The following is a 14045-nucleotide window of genomic DNA, read 5'->3' on the forward strand; positions in this document are numbered from 1 at the left end:
GTCCTTCAAGCGACCTGTCCCTGCCACCTGCCCCCGCGAAGCATACAAGCGTCGCGCCGATGGGGCGGCTACGATCGCAAGCGACGACATAGGGTGTACGGTAATGGTGGTGCCTAGAAGTGGCAGAGGTTAAAGGGCGACTTTTTGGGCACACTGTTGTATGGTGGCCTCTTAGAAATAGTGCAAGCACCATTAATAGCTGGTTCATCTGAGAAATACTACTGCAGGTGCTGCGGCAAATGACCGGGAATGAATAGCGAAAAAAAAGAACATAAAAATAGGGTGCTTTCTTTTTCTAAATCGTGGTGAAGGGGAGGGTATGACAGAGATACACGCGTGTGGAGTTCCATACTATACCATCCATTGTACCGAAGAACAAAGAAGAGAGAGAACATCCGAATGGTTCGCACCGCTCTTAGACATTTGGCAACGCAAGCACTTGCCTCACCGTTGCAATGCATTTGGCAAGGCTTCTGCTGTCTTGCTTCTCTGTCGTAAGCATGCTAAAATAACTGTGTCAGCACGCACTGAAACTGAAAAAAAGCATTGGTTAGTTGGGGCGCTTAATAAAAAATGTGGTTGATCCCTCTTATATAGGAATCGGTATAGAACACGAAAGTGAAACGTGTCTTCAATGACATGCGGAGGCACCACATGCTACTTGCTCGAAAGCTACAACGCGCCGCAACCGACTGCGCTTACGAACGCGCATCCAAAGTGCATCCGAAGCGCAAGCGACGCGCGATGCGCCGCTCGGTTAGCACGGTCCCAAACAGTGTCGCCGTCTGGTGGCCTCCGGCGGAAGGCATCACCGGCGGTGCCAGCGTCTCCCATTAGAAACGCCCGGCGGTCGGCACACTAGTAAGTATATTCTAGGCACTATAGTCGTAGTGCTGAGACCACCGAAGCGTTCACTGTCGGTGCGCGTTAATGTCATAATGCAGTACTTCTCTTTTCTGCTCGTAGGCGGCGGCACCGCCCCGAGCAAGAGCGCGGGTACACGGAGGAGTGTTAGATATATAAGGCGCGTCTGTGTAGCTCTCTGCAAATGCGTTTGTGGCGCAATGGGTTAAACGCTCGGCGATCTATCGTCGCGGACCGAGAGGTCGTGGGTTCGATTTCCAAATTTTGCATGTTTGTGGAACTTTTTCTTCTGGTTTCTTTCTTTGTATTATGTTCGTGTACATTGTAAGCTGACGTATTTCCGTGACGGAAATACGTCACTGAAGTCTTGGTGGACCCCGGCATAAAACACTTTCGTGTTAAAAATGGGCCGCCTTTGCTTCTTCTTCTTTATTTCAGAGATAGTAAGTAAAAATTCGCAGTGAAAAAGAAATGGTGCGCTAATAAGAGAGACGGAACCTAGGCATGGGTGCCACATTCGTTGCTGCACCAAATTTAGCTGACGCAACGGCTGTGCTCCATTCTACTTCGGTAAATATGTGCGCGCGTGTGAATGGTGAGAAAGCGGAGAAAACTGGAAAACGATAGCGATGAACGCTCGCTCTTTAATTGTAATAGACAGTTTGATTCATGCATCCCGTATAAATTCATTGACCGTTCACCCACTTGTTACATGCATAGCCCCCTTTGCCCCCTTTTTTTAGTGACGTGACTAAATAGGGAGATGTCGCCGTTAGGCGTATATAGTGCCGGTACTCAAGGCACGAAGTGTCAAAAGAGAGAAATAAACAGGTATGAGAACCACGTTAACACTAAAAATACCGAGATCGAAAAATCTTAACAGAGAGAAAAATGACCTACATTACTGCTCGAAATGGTAAATGAAGTACGACAATCAGCGTCACTCTGACTGAAAACATAAACGTTATGTTCACTTTCTATCCTAATAAATGGTCGACATGCCTTCCGAAAACGCGTGTTGGAGCAACAATTGCACGTTTATGCGAAGTTTCTCTTTAGCCACGGGCCTCGCGCTCATTGGCCTTCGATCGAGGCTCATTAATTCGCACACCAGTCGGCAGAGCCCCTCATTCCACCATTATATATGCTGCGAGGTGCGCGCGCAGACGATTTTTTTTTTTTTTTCTCGTGAGGAACGAGAGGGTTATAGTCCGAACTGGAGGGGAGACCTCGCGTGCGCGAAACAATCGGCGGTCGAGCTTCCGGTCGTCCGCTGATGACGACCATGACGTGGCCGTACCGGCCTTCTCTTTCAACTGCTGCTCGGGTGCGGGTCGCTGCTGTGCGCGCCAATTTCGCCCCGAACCGATGTCGGTGGCTGCACGGGTAGTAATGACGTGCCCCGCGGACATGGCCGTCGTGACCGTTCTGCTTGTTCTCACGCGAAACGACATTCATGAGTAAGCTGCTCTGTCCTTCGGTTATGACACATATGCTACATTAACAGGGTAAGCCACTGGCAGCATGTATAGTTCCAAGCATGTGCAAACTGTGGCTGACCTTTCGCGCTTGCTCTTCCATCATCAAATATACGACATTGGACGAGCTCCTTTTCACAAAATTTATCGTTTGCTCGCGCGAAGTTATTGGTCGTATATGGCGACTACGACCCACAGGTGTGAGCCCTCGCTTAAATGAACACCTTCGTCATGGTTCGTGTGTGTAAACAAGTTGCTGCGGAACGCTCAGCAGCATCCACACGCGCGCGACCGCTGCTGCTAGAGCCAAGCTATACGTTTTACGTAACGTTTCCGAGCTTCTGACGGTGTACAAATGAATGAGCGGGATTCTTCTGACTTATAACTATCTTATAGTCCTTATAGTGCAATTAGTGCTACTATCATTCGTGGAGAGGCATTTAAGCTTTTGGTACAAACTTTATGTACAATGATTGCTCATAGGCGTAATGCCTTGCTTTGTTCATTCTACGTGGAGTGTTGTGTAAATCAGTTACGTACTAAGTGCAGTGCCTTCGCCTGGCGTAAGGGGAGACACTTGGAAGCAATGGCCCGTCGTAAGCAGCGATGCTTTATAGTTTTCCTCTTTTGTTTGTTTGTTTTCTACGTGATTGGACACTTCGATAGCGTCTGCTTTACGCCTCACCTCTGGATGTGCAGTAAGGTTGTCGCGTTCGTAAACGGCTGCGGGTTTCGCTAAGCCGCGTACATCGAGTCGTCGACCTTCGGTGCAGCGGGAACAACCAATGAACAACCCGTTCGCTCGCGTATTGGCAAGTGTTGTACGAGCGATTACGTGGCGTGCCGTGGTTGTGCGTCCGACCCGTACAGGCTTGCGGCTACCTGATAGTTTTTGAAATGAATAAGAAAATAGATAACTGCCTCTGCTGCGTCGCGGGTCCGCCGGGCACCGTTCGGGTGCAGCTGCGATTTCACGCTTGCGTGCGCAGCGACGTGTATCAGCCGATAGAAATAGTTTACTGTGATTACTGTTTTAGTAAAAACAACTGTACGTCATAACTTCTATACTGAAAAATATGCCGTGCACAAAAAAGTGAAATTGTTGTATAGGAGGCGGAGGTTGATGAACGCAATCAAACTGCAAGTGTGTTGTCGGCTTTTGGATAGCCACCGCAGTTCAGTATACTCTGAACGGTCCATTTTTTTGTCTGTCATGTTCTGATATAGTAGTTAAAGACAACAACAATAGCACCTGAAGCGTGCTAGGGTTCATTGTTCTGCTCAGGCAATATGTTAGAGCTTAACAATCGTTCAGAGTGTAACTGTGTTCATTATACCCTCCCGCCCTCCTCCACCCTCTTCCTAAACTTAATTGATTAAACAATGATTAAACAATGATGTGGTTGCAAGTATCGAGCTTATTGTATGAGAAACGTTGCAAGTATTCCAAACGTACAATTCAAAGCACTATAAATTAATAAACAAATAAATAAATAAATTATGATTCATAATTTTCTCTAATTGAAGTATAGACGAAATATTGAGACGGGCTTGATCGCTGCGTGTTGTCTAGTATATGTGAAGGACGAAAAGGTTAAATTGCCGCGTCGCACCTATACAACATGCTTATCTCTCTCTCTCTCTCTCTCTCCCCCCATTCTTCTCGAAGTTATTTTTTTTGCAACTTTTTAAAAATTATTATCCGCAGGATACATACAGGTTAGGTTGACTCAGCGGGAAGCTTTCTAATATACCACTTGTGTCAGTTTTGGGGGGTCAGATAAGAACGTCACGTTGAGCGTCATTCTGTTCGACTTAGGGGAATGAAGAAATGAACGCAGCAGCATACTGAATGACAAGCGCGCTCCAGAGGCAAGACATGTGACGTGTCCGTTGTTCGCCTTGCTTATTGAACGTTTCCTCGCTTTGTAACTAGCTTGTTTCATTTCTTTCATTTGTATCATGTTCAATCGTAGACAGTATGTAACTGTCACGATTAACCCGTAAGTAACGACATTCGCAGACAATGCGGTCCGTTCAGTTTTTCGACCCTAGACAACCTATCGTTTTTTTTTTTTTTCGTTTTTCTGAAAACCATACCAAAAGTGAAATTGAATTAGATAGTTCTGACACATGACAATAAATTTAATAGCCGTACGTGTTCTGGAAAAAAAAAAACATTATACCTGTTTTTGTAATTTTCCGCTCTAACCTTTCCATATTTCGCATGTGCTTTATCGAGGTGATGCTGGCTGTATTGATCTGCTCGCTCTCGGCAGTGCCAATCCTCTTTTGCACACTTTCTTGCAATATATATATATATATATATATATATATATATATATATATATATATATATATATATGTGTGTGTGTGTGTGTGTGTGTGTGTGTGTGTGTGTGTGTGTGTGGACGCCACCCACGGCTGTGAGCGGCGCGCTGAATAATATCGGAGGCGCGCGTGCTGAAACTTGTACGTCATATTCGCTAACCACCCGACGCACCCAAACAAAACATAAAATTACGGGGCTTTATGTGCCAAAATCACGATCTGATTATGAGGCACGCCGTAGTGGGGGACTCCGGAATAATTTGGACCACCTGGGGTTCTTTAACGTGCACCTAAATCTAAGTACACGGGTGTTCTCGTATTTCGCCCCCATCGAAATGTGGCCGCCGTGACCGGGATTCGATCCCGCGACCTGGTGATCAGCAGCCCAACACCATAGCCACTAAGCAACCACGGCGGGTCCGACGCACCCAGATGCACGCGTAGTTTGCTTAGGCACTATTTAAAGGTCATTAATAAATTAAAGAAAGTTAGTCAATTACCATTCCTGCAGTTTTGCCAAAATTTTGTCGGCATATACATACACTGCTCATTTATAACCAATTTAGACGAAGTGAAATTTTGTGGCAGTTGGCCTTTAATGATGCACGCAATTGCGCGTGCTCTAAAGGACCCTAATAAAGTTTTTCATCCATCCATCCATCGTATATACCCAACTTGCGGAGGATAGCTTTGGCGGCGCCCAGGTTAGATTCACCACTTTTGCCAAATTCCGGCCTATTGCCGTGCCGGGGCTGCGAGGCGACGCGTAGATCTCCCTCTTCTCGGACGAGCGTGATAAATTAGAAGGCACAGGCCGTGCGGTTCGCCCCCGACACCCTCGCGGCCTCGGCGCGCCACCACTTTTCGAATTTGAACCTCGCCCTCGCCTCCCGAAACGACCGTTCTGTTTCTTTACTTTTGTTCATTCTTTGCTGGTTCATTCTTGTTTCATACGTAGAGGGTTCCAAACTCGTGCACTCTTCTCCCCCTTGAGCGGCTTCCGTTCTCTTCTGACCACATTTCACGTCGCCGGCCTTAGTTCAATTAGGGTGCAGGACACCACATCCATAGACACACAAAAAGCCACTCTATCAAAGTATATGGCATATCGAAGGCACTCCACCACATTACAAGGCTTGGAGTCCTGCAAAAAAAAAAAAAAAAAAAATAAGAAAGGAGAAAGCAGGGAAGAAACTTGAGGCTTCGCCAAATGACGCTTAATGGTCTCGCGCGAAACGGTCCGAGCTTAAAGGGAGCGATCGAAAGAGAAGAAGGAAAGAGAGTGTAGCCAAGACCACGGCCTCGTTTTAGAGGAGGCTGTGCTTAGACGAGCCGTGCGTAGTGGTGAAGCGGCGCTTTCTCCTCTCCGGGCGAGTCGGTAATTGATCACGTGACCACATCTACCGGAGTGATCGCGAGCACGTGCCGGCTGTCGAAGCACATTCGGCGTGCAAGGTGTCTCAGATTTACTTCCACACTTTCTCCATCGAGACTATCTAGTAAAGCCTTTGCACCGCCGAGGGGAGAAAAGCGTCGCCTGTCGACCGAAACAGACGGTGAGCTTCGGTAGCACTCCCTGCCAGGGGAGGGGGGGGGGGGGGGGGGAGTACTCTGTAAGAGTCCACCTAGGGGACTGTTCACTTCGGCTGTCGCCATTGGCTGCCGCTTCACGAGCGCGAAGGAGACTGGCTGGCACCTTCGCGCTCACGAAGCGGCAGCCGATGGCGACAGCCGAAGTATTACAGAATAACCCCCCCCCCCCCCCCCCCCCCGTCTTCATCTACATCAGTATGCTCTATACTTGAAGGAACTTGCATTGAAACTCAAGCTCCTCTTCTTCGCACTAACTGACAGCACAGTGTGAGACTCAGTCAGTTTCAGTTTAGTTGCAGTTTTAGTTTACTATTCGTCCATGCAATTAGTTTCAAGAAATCACATAGAGACAAGGGTCCCAAAGTCAGAGACTGTGTACCGGGACCTTTGAGAGGCGGCGCTGCGATGCATTCAGTTTTTCTAATTCTACTAAATGGTAAAGCCCGAAAATGAAGTCGAGGCGCGTTTTCGGATGCTGTGTGGTAATGAACCTGCAAAGAGTCAGGGTAACTACTTATAGCACATTTTTTTACGCTTACGGATATGTGAACGTCACATCATGAAAATATTAAAGTTGGCGTCAGAACACCCTGTGGCAAGAAAGTATGTACTGGTTCGTAGGTGCATATAGTTCAATCTGCAGCATGCATGCGTTGTTGGTGACCGAAGCATTACTTCATATCGTGATTCATTTATACTTTGCTTCGGTGCACTGGTACTGGCAGTATAGAGATTGAGGACGCCAGTAGCTGAGCGCCGATACGAGGACAAACGTTTTGCTTCTACGATCATTTTGTACACGGCACAACATACAGCAGCGCAATACGTCAAAGGTCGTGTGCGTTTAAGGTTTGGTTATGACGCATCACGCGCCGTGAAATCGTGTGAGTAGCGCTCACGTCAGGCACACGATGGATGCGCTCTAGGCGCGAGACCGACAAGCACGTACATCTTGGTCCACGCTCGACTATAGAAGGACATTACCGCCGTTGAGGGAGAGAGAAAGTCCGGTGAGCGGCAGCCGTGCTGTTTGCGCTGCGGCCCGCGGCGTGCGCGTAAATTTCTGCTTGGCAGAACGAAAGCATTGTTATACGCGACCGGCGTGCAACGTCAGACTGACTACCCTGTGCTCGCACAGCGGCTCTCCTCTGAAGGAAGCCGCGGCTTGATAATTGGGCGCAGCGTAGACGAAGCCGCGCACGTGAAATTCCGCGGCCGATGCTACGCGAGAGAAAGTAGTCCGCCGATCGCGCAGCGTTATGCCGTGTATACTCAGCAGGCAGTCGGATGCTGCCTTGGGTTGGGTAGAGCAGTCCCTACATGTACCACATTTGACGCCTCAACGAAAACTGAGTATTCATTGAAGGCCCTCATCGTTTCAAGCGAGAGCACTGTTCAGCCCAGTTAGCTTTCCAACGGCTACGACCCAGTCCAATGAGATGACCCCGTACCGCCAATAGTTTCTCAAATATGTAACGCGCGAGTGCTTGTGAGCGCTACAGTTTTGAAGAGTTTAGGAGTGCAGTGCGCCAAGCACGTAGACAAAAATATAATAAATCGGCCCTCTGAAGTGGCGGACGAATATGATTTTGGAACGCCCTATTCCCGCCGATTGGGGTGGGTGGGCAGCGACCGTGGCGTTTCGCGCGTACTGCACGCAATGAACAGCGCACGTGTGCACGTCAGTGCGGCTGCCCTTTTTGCGGCCGACCGAGCCGCGCCTCGGCGCGTTCCTGGCTGAGTCGGTGTACACTGGGACTTCGATATCTTTACGACCGAGGCTCGCGCGCATATATGCACGCAGCCAGCCGCGAATGCAAACACTTCGGCGGTGCTCACAAAGCGAGACGGCCGACCGCCACCGCGCTCGTGTCGAACTCTACCGGTGGAGAGTACGTCGCAGCTGATGCGGTTGCGCAGCTGCCCGCTCAGTCGAGCGCGTGGGAGGCATGCAAAGATCAGTGTTTGCCGCGAGGTGAATTCCTTCGGGCCCTGTCACGTACGGCTGTGACATGATTTTTCGCGAAAGTTTACGGCCTTGCGGCGTATCGAAGTGAATCATTCGCTTTTATCCATAAGCGCATATGCGTATATACTCTCCCGGCTTTTACGCGCACCTGAGCAGTAACCCATAAAACGCAGCAGAGCAAGAACAGGTTTTGGAAATACTCGAATAATATAAACAGGGATTCACTTACTGACTTGAAAGATCACATGGCCAACACCCCCCGCCCTCTCCCTCCCGCCGCCCTCCCTGAATTAAATAATAATAATAATAATAAAGAGGAGAGGAGAGGAGACGAGAGAACTCTACACAAGAGTGGAGTGATTTTATTTTACCTGGACACACAATTTTACTTATATTTCAAACAGCTGATTATTGCTGTATGCTCGGATGGGCGAGTTGGTTTAGGTTTGTTTTAACGGGGCGAAAATGCACAAAACGGAACACAAGCAAAGAGAGAGAGAAAGACAGGGCGGTTAGCCAGTGTAGACCGGCTCGCTATACCTGCACACAAAGCGGTACACAAACGGAACACAGAGGGGCAAAATTTAGTTAGCAGCCAGAATTAGCGCTATATGTTTACGTCCATCTCGTACAACGTTGTAGTGATTCGCTTGAGTTTCTTTGCACCGTCGAAAATTTGAAGTTTATTGTTGTGGTTTGCTGAGCTCAAAGTTGACTATAAATTTTTAATCGTTAGTGTACCAACAGCTCATATCGCTAAAACACCATGCCTCTCTCCTTCTCGCTGGCCGCTCTTGCCCTGAACATTATTTCACTAGTTCAAGGCAAGAACTGTGAGACAGTTGTCTTGGACACGCTGTTTTTTCACAATTTGGACAGGAAGCTGATGACGTCGCAGGTGCTCTCAGTCTAGCGTAGAGTTCGCAGTTTGACTTAGCCAGTCCAGAGATGAAAGTGTAGGTTGGATAGCACAGGTTATATCACCCGGCCTTTCGACATGAGACAATGGCTCAATGTTCGGTGCCACGTCAGGTAAAATAAGTTATGGGCGGATGAAGTTTATTTTAGGTATATAGGCGCTAAGAGAGGCGATCAACCGACCCTGCTTTCAGCTATGTTCGCGAATGTGAGGTGGCACTCTATTCCAACTCGTTTCTTTCTTTTTTCTTTTTTTTTTTTTGCATTCTCTGTTGACTAGAGAATGCAAAAAAGACACTGATGTCACTTTAATTATTATGTTGCGACCTGTAACGAGCTCCGGCTTACACAAAATGCGTGCATTGCACCGAAGGCGCGATATTGTGCACTTTATGCATCCTTAGAACAACAGAAAGATGAGCAAGTTTGCAGGGAGGGGTTCACTGTATACGGCAAGGCGTGCAAAACACAGGTACAAGAAGACCGAGAAGGCGTTTGTGTTGCCCTTCTCGTCGTTCTTGTGCCCGCCTTTCCGTACCACGCATCATTATTACGCGACAGGATGTATCCAATCTCTCCGTCTATCACCTTCTATTACCTCTACTCTTTTCCCCAGCGCAGGGTAGCCAGGTGGTATATACCTCCCTGTCCTCATATCTCTTGTTTCTTCCTCCTTGGTGAAATTGAAATATAGCAAATGAAAAGTTATATGGCGATAAATCCGCGAAGCTTCGTTTATTACCCGCAAGCACAGGCTCTATATAGTGAGACTCCTTGAGACCACTCACGCTGGACCCGCGGCCCAGAGGAGTGCGCGCTCGCAATCCGAGGGACGTGCTTGCGCTGCTGGCGTCTCTCGGGCGGCGCGGATCGCCGATTCGGAGGAGCCGCCGGGCGTGTGGCTGCCCGGCTTCCGGGAAGAGCCGAGAAGAGCCCTGCTTGGCTCGAGCGGCGTGTATACGGGGGGTATACGTGATCGGCACGGCCGCCTGCCAGATCGCGCGCATCGAGCCGGCATTCCAGCCGCTGATGGACGACCCGGGGCGCACATGCGTTGTCGGCGGCGTGTGCCGTGCTGCTGCGCCAGGCGTGCCCCACTCCCTTTGGTAGCGGCACCTCTCGGCCGGCCTTGTAAACAGACGGTCGCTTCGAGGCCGCGCCCTCACCTCTGACCTCGCCGGGCGCACGCTTCTCCTGCTCCTGTTGCTGCTGTCGCCTGCCGTGCCGCCAGGCGTGCCGCGCGCGCGGCGCCTTTCGAAAGCTTGCGGCCCGACGCGGTGTGCAGCGAGCATAAGCTTGCGTCCGATATGCCAGCTAACCCCTCCTCAGTTCTCCCGTATTGACCTTTCTTTTTCTTGTATCATTTTTTTTTCTTGCCCTCGTGTTGTTGTACGCGCCGCGGCGGCTCTGAATCTCTGTGTCCGATAAATCCTTGCAGCCGAGGGAAGCTGGCGGAGGTGTATTGGAAGCAGGGCGTTCCCTTTTTTCGGCTGAGCTCTGCAGAAGTGTGCCGTGCGTTACGTCGCTGTGGTGTTTCGCTAAGTTGATCTACGGTACGCTGAGAACAGCTAGCTTTCGTAAGGTCGTAAGCACTTATGTGTTTATTTGTATAAATATTACATAGTCCCTCCATAGAGAGTAAAATTTATTGACGCATAGTGATGTGCGTCTTCTCATGCCTGACTTCGCACCTGATCATATGTAAGGTGACTATACGACAAGAAGGAATGTAGAACCAAATAAGACAAGGACATGTACTAACTGAATTCAAAGAGATACAAGGTGGCCAGAGGTTGTGCGGAAGAGCCGAACTTGCACTAAACCGAGTAAACGGAAGCAAACTATGGCGTAGCCTCACTCTGGTGCCGGCGCTTCGACAATTATGGTTTTTCATACCTATCCATTGCTCTCGTCAGTTGCCTGAATTTTCTCGTCACGTTTCTGGCTTCCTCTCGGAGCGTTCGCGCTCTTTCAACCGCCACTCCTCCTCACTGCGGTGGCTGTTTGCGCATGTTGGTAGGACATGAAATCAGCTTTATGCGTACAAGCCGAGGACTTTATGCACTCGTGTGTCTTAGCCTCTTCTCTTTACTCGTCTTGTGCGCATAAAGCTGCTTTCACCTCTCATTGTGGTGAGCTATATAACGAGAAAAGTGACACCTTCATGGCTTGTTTGAGGAGGCCAACTATTTTTCTCAAGTATACGCGCTCATGTGGAAGCATGTACAATAGTTTCTCTCACGTCTCGAGTCTCATGCTCCGTACACACATGACTTTTCCATTCGCTCGCGCTTCTGTAAAACAGCGGAGCGAGACGAAACGCGCCGTCTCTGCGCTGCGTGGGAGCGGCTGCCATCCGGCGGCGTCTCTGCCGATGCTCGTTTGTGCGTCGTATATTACATCTGGGCGCGCGGCGGAGATATTGTGCGTCGCGTGGGCGAGCGCTCGATCGAGTATCCATGTCAGGGACACGTCGCCGCCCGACACAAGAGAGTCGGCGATGCGCTCCGATGGTCCTCGGAGGCGCGTGGCGGGTCGCCGAAGATCCTTTCAGCCCTTTTCACAACTCGCCGCCTGTGTGGCAGTTCCGCTCATTGGAAGGACGGAGCTAGACGCCCGAGGGACAATTGCGTTGGACAACGGACAGCGCCGCAGGCGTTCGAGAACCTTTCGTGGGCCTCACACTGCAATCGATGTTGTCTAATGGTGCACGTGGACTCGTGACCCATTGAAAGGGTCAACTGTGGACGGCGCCACCCAAAACTCGTTGTATGCGGGCATTCAGTCAATTTCGGGGGCGCAAAAGTACTGTTCGCTGATAGCTCATGCATGCATACGTCTATACCCAGAGGTGCAGCTAGCACTTCTGGACCAAGTCTCGCGGGCGGCTAAGGCCAGTGGAGGCCTAGACATAGGGCCCCACCCTTAATGCACCACGCCCCGTTCCTCACCCCGAACCCCCTTTTAGTAAAGTTTTCTTCTACTCGTAGGCTGCATTTGTTATTGCCAGTCAAAGCTATTTTAAACTAATAATCATCCACAGGCGGGGTTCGAGCTCGCTTCTAGAGGTTTCGTCGTCGATTCACTCAAGTAGCAGAGACACGCGCACGTGTGCACTGTATAGGCTAGACGAAATGTGGGAACTGAAGGTACGCATTCGCAGAACTTCATTATATTAACGTTGTGCTTTTGCTACCTTTACAACGCAAAATAGCCATCAGCGGCGTAAGATAATGCGCCGGGCAGAAAAAGAAAAGAGTAGATACGAGGTGTGAACACGCGGCTGATCGAAAATAGCCTAGCTGGTCGCGCCCGTCCCACATAAACTGGTGGCGAGCTACTTTGATGCGCAAGCAATTTGCGTGGCATCAATCGCCGTCCTTTAGGACACCGCCGTGAGTCGTCCGCGGTGAGCGGCAAGAGATCGCGCTTGGTCGATCCGCTCGACCCTGGACGCCCTCGCGCCGATCGCTCATCGCTCCTCCGCCGGAGCGTCGCTTCCAGCTCTCAAGGGCAGCGTTCAAAAAGCGATGCATCTTCTCCGTTACGCGCCACCCTTTGTTCAGAACACGCTCGGTGACGTTGCCCTCCTCCGCGACAAACACATACGAGCAAAAAGAAGTGTACAAAGATGGCGAGCGGCTCAACGATGGCATCAACAAAAGAGCGAGCTGAAGGCGAAGAAGAGGATGCTCTCGTCCGTATACGTGTCCGGAGTATGCAGCAACGAAGCAAGAAGGGATGCCGTGTGCGAGGAACAAAGCGCGAGACGCTGGAATGAAGTGGTCGTTAGACGGAGGCTTTCCGTCTGAATCGATTCCCGATGCCGCCCCCGCGTTTTCGCGCGCCGTAGCTGCCAGGTCAATTTCGGACAGCCTTGCCTTTCGGGGCCGTGCGACGCAGGAGGAACAAAAGAAGCAGGAAGCACGGAGGAGGCTGCAGCCTTCGCGTCGTCATCCGGCGGAGCGCGATATTCGCGTCCCGTGCGAGAGTCTGGCCCCGGAAGAAAAGCTGTCTCGGCGAGACCGCCCACAAGTCGGGCTTTTGAGAACGGCACCTCCGCGCACCGCCGCGGCTGCTTTTGCAGCCTTTGGACGAAGAGGAGATGTTGCTAACGGTTAGACAAGTGACACTGTCAACCTGCAGCTCACTTCCGATGAGCTCATGAGGAGACTGGAAACATCAGAGATGGAAGCCCTTGCTTATGCGTTGGTACCTTAGTGTCGCATGTGCGCTGGTTTGGCACGTTCTGCATTGAGAATGTACGTAGTGCTGCCCTGCTTCAGCATTATTTTGTTCCGATTTCCACCGATTTCAGTGGCTCGTTTGCCGCTGGTATTGGCCTGTTTGTATGCACTGCATGCAATATGCAAATAATTGTATCGAATTCGCTTTTCTTAGACGCACTAGAACATCAAATAATCAAGCTCAGCTTTGATATGCGAATAGGAGACGAACCGATCAATCTGTATTGCGTCACGAATAATTGCAGTTATCGAGAATTTGGTCGCCCTTCAGTTCCTTTGGCAAATCCATGTCATTTCTTATTTCAACTATCGCGCCTTGCTGAAACGGATGCTGTCTCCTAAGAAGATATGCTTCTGAAGATAATAACATTGGCCGTGGTGAGTACGTATTTCACCTAAACACGCGAGCTGGCATTCGTGAAAGCGCCTGTTCTGACGAGGGTGAATAAAGAGCCGCGTTTTTGCCAGCAACGGCACATCACTTTGTACGTGTCAACGCGTACTCCAGCTTCTTTCACCCATGGACGCTAATTGAGAGGGTCGTCCAACAAGTAGCATAAAAAAAGTTAATCAGAAGGAAGTGGCTGGCCAAAAGAGCTGTGAAGTATCGTATTGCCGCTTAAAAATGAAATGCAAGCAAGAAAA

General features: G+C 49.9%; 1 protein-coding gene across 4 annotated transcripts in view; it reads left to right on the forward strand.

The window, feature by feature from the left end:
- LOC119446713 (homeobox protein cut-like) overlaps window positions 1–14045 on the forward strand; it is a 365290-nt gene that overhangs the window by 58814 nt on the left and 292431 nt on the right. The gene's annotated exons all lie outside the window — the stretch shown is intronic.

The sequence above is a fragment of the Dermacentor silvarum genome, chromosome 3 (genome assembly GCF_013339745.2).
Source record: "Dermacentor silvarum isolate Dsil-2018 chromosome 3, BIME_Dsil_1.4, whole genome shotgun sequence".
Classification (NCBI taxonomy): domain Eukaryota; kingdom Metazoa; phylum Arthropoda; class Arachnida; order Ixodida; family Ixodidae; genus Dermacentor; species Dermacentor silvarum.